This window comes from Macrobrachium nipponense, chromosome 20, assembly GCF_015104395.2.
Source record: "Macrobrachium nipponense isolate FS-2020 chromosome 20, ASM1510439v2, whole genome shotgun sequence".
NCBI classification, from domain to species: Eukaryota; Metazoa; Arthropoda; class Malacostraca; order Decapoda; family Palaemonidae; genus Macrobrachium; species Macrobrachium nipponense.
This window is the reverse complement of record NC_061089.1, coordinates 64,312,958-64,320,457: the sequence shown is the minus strand read 5'-3', so window position 1 is coordinate 64,320,457 and position 7,500 is coordinate 64,312,958.

The following is a 7,500-nucleotide window of genomic DNA, read 5'->3' as shown; positions in this document are numbered from 1 at the left end:
AAAAATGAAAAAACGAGTTGGCGAGTACTTTCGGTCCTATTCGGACCCTCTTTGCCTCAGTAAAGGGTCCGAATAGGACCGAAAGTACTCGGCCAACTCGTTTTTTCATTTTTTCCTTCGTGGCAAAAAACCTTTATTTATACATAGTATCACGTTTTATATACTTCGTGATCAAGTTAATTCATATATATATATATATATATATATATATATATATATATATATATATATATATATATATATATATATTGTTGCATGTGCCATTTTAATGTTTATGTCGCTTGCATTTTAACCTTGTTTTTAAATTCTTGATGAAAATAAAGAAAAGAGAAAAGCAAGAAGGGTTGTTGTTGGCCTAGGGCTGTTTTTTATCTTCAGAGAAAGCAGTGCCACAGTAGTGTCAGGGAAAATTGTTTCGAATTCATTTTGCTGTCAAATAAATCAATAACAATCCCAAAGTCTCTTTTGCAATGGAGGCGGCAGCATATCATGTAAGTAAATCAGTGAAGACTCGTCTCACTTGTAATATGGTTCACGCCCTTTCTATCATTCAGAAACCTCTTCTCAGATCATAGTGAGTACAATAGAACGCCATTAGAACACTCCTTTGTAATCCCCTCAAGATTCACCACCAAGCACTAGCACTGATCGTGGCATCTTTGATGATACCTGAGTCCCCCCTATACACCAGGAAGCTGACAGTCCCTCAAGTCTATTGTAAGAGCCTCTGTTCATTTCCATATAATCACCTCAAACTCATCTAGCTGTCATTAAGCGCTTCACACTTATCGGCTAGCAGGCCACCTGCATTTGGTCAAAACACGTGGAAGGGCAGACAGATTCAATTCTCACACCCTTCCTTCTATTGCATCAGTTCCCTTAGGGTTGTTATACCCTCTTTAACACCTATGCTCCGGCGACCATCCCCTTTCGACTCATCTGTGGGTCATTAAAGATCTGACCTGACCCTTGCCCTTTCGCACCTAGTAACTCCGCCCAGTCTAACCTTTCTCTCCCTTATGACACCCTCCTTTTGCTATAGACAGTACAGACATGAGATTTGTCAAAATACTGTTTTCTTCCAGCATTACATAAGGATTAAGAAGGTCTGTGCGGAAGATTTGAATACCGACTGACCATCGAAAACATCCAAGATGGCGACTGAACTGACTGGGATATAAGCACCCCTGGTTACCCTAGGAAGTCATTTAGATAGGCATCCTTGTAACGATACCCTACGTCTGTAGGTATCTCTGGACCTAGTTGTCCATAACGAGTTGAGAGAGACTCGAGAGGCCCAACACTGCAATCAGTCGGTTTGGTGCCTTATAATCAGATTTAAGCAAGAATCTATAAGTCCTTCCTGGACTTATACCCAGATGAGCTTTCAACTATACCTCATACCATATCACTCACTATTGCCTTGTGAGACCAAACTACTCCGGTCGCGACATACCTAATCCATTCATTGATAGCGTGAAGATATAAGTTCCTCAATGACGAATTCTACTGGCTCATCCTATATCTGAGTTCAAGCCCACTGACTCATCAGGTAAAGTGCCGAGAACTCCATTTTCTATTTGCTAGCAGTGTCTGTCAATTAGTCCCTACTCTTGAAACCTCCATCCTATTCCCAGTTCCTCAATCCATTTTGAATTTTGTATCCATATTATATTCCAGTGAACAGTGACCTTTTACTTTAGTGATATATATATTCATGTTACTAATGAAGTGATTTAGTCATATCTTTAATCAGAGATTTGTTATATTTTGTGGCAAGGATATTCTGGTAAATCTCAGCTTGAAATCGTAAAGTGAACTACATAACTTTGGTTTTGCGCTTATGCAATAAAGTAAATTCTTACAAACTCTTATCTTCAGTCATTACAATTTTTACTGTCTTGCAAATTTACCAGCAGTCCTATTGTGTCCATCTATGTGTTAAGCAGAGGTGTTTTTGAATCATATACTTAGTGCATCATTTCTCAAATGATCATAGTTACTATATGAGTGGTGCATTTACTTGCTGTTCTGTGCCATACTCGTCGAGAGAAATTCTACTTAATCTTAGAACGTGTTAATCTTAGAAGTTAATTCTAGTTATTTAGTTACATCCATTCGTACTTGGTGTGGCACTAATTAGACTTTGTAACCCTTTTACCGTTGTAGGCAGTGCTACGCGGTTCTATAGTACCCCCTGTAATTTCTCTGCATTTTAAGTGACATTATACTCTATTCTAGTGGACTCATAGTGTTTCCCATTGTGTTTCCCTTGATATATATATATATATATATATATATATATATATATATATATATATATATATATATATATATATATATATATATATACAAAACAAATAAATGAATACTTTAAACCTATTAGTAAACAATACCTTAAGATCCACATAATGTTGTCAGACAGCATATTGCAAGACTAATGGTAGAATGTGGAATCTAACAGAGTCGTTTCTCCTGAAGCTAATTTGTTGACCTACGAACTCAATTGCCTCTATTATGCTCTGTAACTTATCCTTTTATAAGAATTATCACTTTATGATTAATAACCCGTGACAAATTAGTATACACAACGTTCCTTTATGCAGCAGAGTTGGGTGGATTACCAAATTTTCTGTTACAAATATCATTGTTAATTAACAATGATATATGTATACATATATATATATATATATATATATATATATATATATATATATATATATATATATATATATATATATATATATATAAATATATCATTGTTAATTTTGATGTAGTTGTTGTCATCATTGTTTTTTCAGTTACTGTATACGGAAGTAAGCTTGCCTAACTTTTATCAATGCTGGGATACCGAGTGTAACACCACTAACTAAAAATATATCACAGGCATTCTCAAAATCTTAAAATCAATTGCAATAGTTTTTTTATTGTATATTTATTTTGATTACTCTCAGATATCATTTCTGCTTTCTTAAATTTTGAAATGACTCCACAAAGTGTGACTTAACAATTCAGTACAAAATGTACAGTAATCAGAAGGGTAGATAGGCACAGAGGCAAACAAAGCAGACAAGCTAACGTACAGACATTATATATATATATATATATATATATATATATATATATATATATAAAATATAATATTATATATATATATATATAAATATATATATATATATATTATATATAATATATATATAATATATATATATATATAAATAAATTATCTAATAAAAGGAGCCCATAAAAACACCAAAATGTAGAGAGAAAAAGTACTATATTTCAGAGACTGCTGTCTCTCTCTTCAGGTATATGAATGAGAAAAGTTTACAGAAAAGGTGGTATTTATACCAAGAGATTCGTCCACAAGTAAGCCAATTTAGGTCACCCCCGCTGATAATCTTCCTTTAATCTTCTTAAGCGTTGGTTGAATGAACACTGCGTCGACGATGTCGGATGTCCAATTCCCTTTTGAGATGTTCATTACCTGCTTCTCTTTTTAGGTAAGGCCGATTCCATCATTTGACTCTTGTACCGGCAGTTGCTGCTATAAATTACACGTGACATATTCCAGTTTATTCTATGGTTATGTTCATTTATATGATTGAAAATAGCCGAGTTCTGTTGTCCATACCTAACTGACCGTTTGTGTTGTATTAATCTCTGGGGAAGTGATTTACCTGTAAATCCGATGTAAGATTGGTCACAGTCCTGGCATGGGATCTCATATACCCCAGAGTCTTTGGGCGATGTCTTTTGTTGGACGTTAATCAGGGATTTGGCTAAGGTATTTGGGTAGGTAAATGCAAAAGGGTTGGATTTCCCAAGGGTGTGAGTTACTCTCTTAATCGTCTCCAGGTGGGGAATTTTTATTTTATTGTTGGGTGTGTCTCTGGTCTTGTCTTTAGGGGGTCGGTAGAAAATTACGTTTGCTTTTTGAATTGCTTTCTCAATTATATGGTCAGGATACTTTAAAGATGAAAGTTGCTTGCGAATTAGTTCAAATTCTTTTCCCAGGAAATCTGGGGAACAAATTCGTAAGGCTCTTAAGAATAGGTTGCTAGCTAGACCTATCTTGATGGTATTGTCATGATAGCTAAAATAGTGAATATATGAAAGTGAGAACGTTGGTTTTCTGTATATGGTAAATTTGTATTCTGTCGTGTCTCTGATTATTAAAACATCAAGAAAAGGAATTTTGTTGTCTGTTTCCCATTCAACTTTAAATTTGATGCTGGGCACTAATGCGTTTAATTTTGAGAGGAATTCATTAAAATTACCCCACTTATTATCCCAAAATGTTAGTATGTCATCCACGTATCTCATCCACAGCATGTTTTTGGGTTTTATTGCATTTATTACTGTAGTTTCAAAGTATTCCATGTACAGATTGGCTAAAATAGGACTTAAAGGACTACCCATACTACACGAACCAATTTTTGCTTGTAGAATGATTCCCCGAATGAAAATACGTTATTAGATGCACATAATTCAACTAACTTTATTATTTTGTCAAGTGCCAAAGGGAAATGATCTGAATAGGGGGATAATTTTTCCCTTAAAAACTGAAGAACGTCCTGTACTGGTACTTTTGTGAATAGGGAGTCTACGTCAAGGCTTAAAAGTTTTATGTTGTGAAGTGGTATATGTGCTTCTCTGAATTTGTGACAAAAGTCTTCCGAATGTTTGATGTGACTGGGAGAAAAAGTGCCTAAAAAAGGAGAAAGGAGGCCAGCTAACCATTTAGAAATTTTGTAATTGAAAGCTCCGGCGCATGAAACGATGGGTCTGAATGGAAGATTGTCTTTGTGAGTTTTGGGAAGACCATAAAAGTAGGGTAATTTAGGATTAATTACTTTAAATTTCTCTAATAGTTCAATACTCTTTTTGTCTTGGCCAATTAATCTTACTTTCCGAAAAAATTCTGTGGGAACGTTCTGGAGGGGATTTTTCGTCAGTTTTCGTAAGTATTTGTGTCGCTAAGGAGCTGGTTGATTTTGTCGAGGTAGAAGTCTTTGTCCATTATTACAATTTTGCCGTCTTTGTCGGATCTACTTATTATAACATCTAACTTTTTTAGCGAGTGGATGGCTATCATGAATCTGCGGGGAACAGGATATTTCTTATGAAGGTCAGTTAAAGCATTTAGTAACACTCCTTTTAAACATATCTCTTCACGGCTGTAGTTTTTGTCAGATATGAATTTATCAAAAGCCACTATGAAGTCTAGGTTGTTTTTGCGGTCTGGCATTAGGGCAAAGGATAAGCCTAAATTTAAAACTAAATGTTGATTTACAGTAAGGGGGGTGTTGGATAAGTTTAAAACTTTGTCTTGTTGTTCAAGATTATTCCATGCGCTATTATCTATTAGGTTATTTAACTTGCGTAAAAGTCTGTTGGAATGAGTCACGCTATTATAGGCAGCAATGTCGGAACAGAATGAAATCAGATACCTGTATACGTGGTCCGTAGTGAGGAGGCGAAGATTAAATTGAGTTCCATATATCACTCTGCGTAGCACGAAGAATGTCGTTTCTCGTATTGGTGATTCTTTCTTCCAGGAAAATCTTGTGTGATAGAGGGAAGGGGTTTGATTGCAGAGTCCATCTCCCGAATCCGTACATTTTTGGAAGTACTTGTTCTTTGAGGCATTCTTCCAAAAAGTGTTTTTGGTTTTTTAGCCGGTGTAGTCTGTTCAGTTCTTTTTCAAACTTGCGGAAAACTGGCTTGACTTCTGGAAGTGAGTGAAGAATCGTGGAAAGGCGGTTGAATTCCATAATGGGCTGACAATGACTGGTAAAAGTGTTCTGTAACAACAGAATTCCATCTAATAAAAGGAGCCCATAAAAACACCAAAATGTAGAGAGAGAAAAGTACTATATTTCAGAGACTGCTGTCTCTCTCTTAGTATATGAATGAGAAAAGTTTACAGAAAAGGTGGTATTTATACCAAGAGATTCGTCCACAAGTAAGCCAATTTAGGTCACCCCGCTGATAATCTTCCTTTAATCTTCTTAAATGAAGCGTTTGGTTGAATGAACACTGCGTCGACGATGTCGGATGTCCAATTCCCTTTTGAGATGTTCATTACCAGCTTCTCTTTTATTAAGGCCGATTCCATCATTTGACTCTTGTACCGGCAGTTGCTGCTATAAATTACACGTGACATATTCCAGTTTATTCTATGGTTATGTTCATTTATATGATTGAAAATAGCCGAGTTCTGTTGTCCATACCTAACTGACCGTTTGTGTTGTATTAATCTCTGGGGAAGTGATTTACCTGTAAATCCGATGTAAGATTGGTCACAGTCCTGGCATGGGATCTCATATACCCCAGAGTCTTTGGGGTATATGATGGAATCGGCCTTAATAAAAGAGAAGCAGGTAATGAACATCTCAAAAGGGAATTGGACATCCGACATCGTCGACGCAGTGTTCATTCAACCAACGCTTAAGAAGATTAAAGGAAGATTATCAGCGGGGGTGGACCTAAATTGGCTTACTTGTGGACGAATCTCTTGGTATAAATACCACCTTTTCTGTAAACTTTTCTCATTCATATACCTGAAGAGAGAGACAGCAGTCTCTGAAATATAGTACTTTTCTCTCTACATTTTGGTGTTTTTATGGGCTCCTTTTATTAGATGGAATTCTGTTGTTACAGAACACTTTTACCAGTCATTGTCAGCCCATTATGGAATTCAACCGCCTTTCCACGATTCTTCACTCACTTCCAGAAGTCAAGCCAGTTTTCCGCAAGTTTGAAAAAGAACTGAACAGACTACACCGGCTGAAAAACCAAAAACACTTTTTGGAAGAATGCCTCAAAGAACAAGTACTTCCAAAAATGTACGGATTCGGGAGATGGACTCTGCAATCAAACCCCTTCCCTCTATCACACAAGATTTTCCTGGAAGAAAGAATCACCAATACGAGAAACGACATCTTCGTGCTACGCAGAGTGATATATGGAACTCAATTTAATCTTCGCCTCCTCACTACGGACCACGTATACAGGTATCTGATTTCATTCTGTTCCGGACATTGCTGCCTATAATAGCGTGACTCATTCCAACAGACTTTTACGCAAGTTAAATAACCTAATAGATAATAGCGCATGGAATAATCTTGAACAACAAGACAAAGTTTTAAAACTTATCCAACACCCCCCTTACTGTAAATCAACATTTAGTTTTAAATTTAGGCTTATCCTTTGCCCTAATGCCAGACCGCAAAAACAACCTAGACTTCATAGTGGCTTTTGATAAATTCATATCTGACAAAAACTACAGCCGTGAAGAGATATGTTTAAAAGGAGTGTTACTAAATGCTTTAACTGACCTTCATAAGAAATATCCTGTTCCCCGCAGATTCATGATAGCCATCCACTCGCTAAAAAAGTTAGATGTTATAATAAGTAGATCCGACAAAGACGGCAAAATTGTAATAATGGACAAAGACTTCTACCTCGACAAAATCAACCAGCTCCTTAGCGACA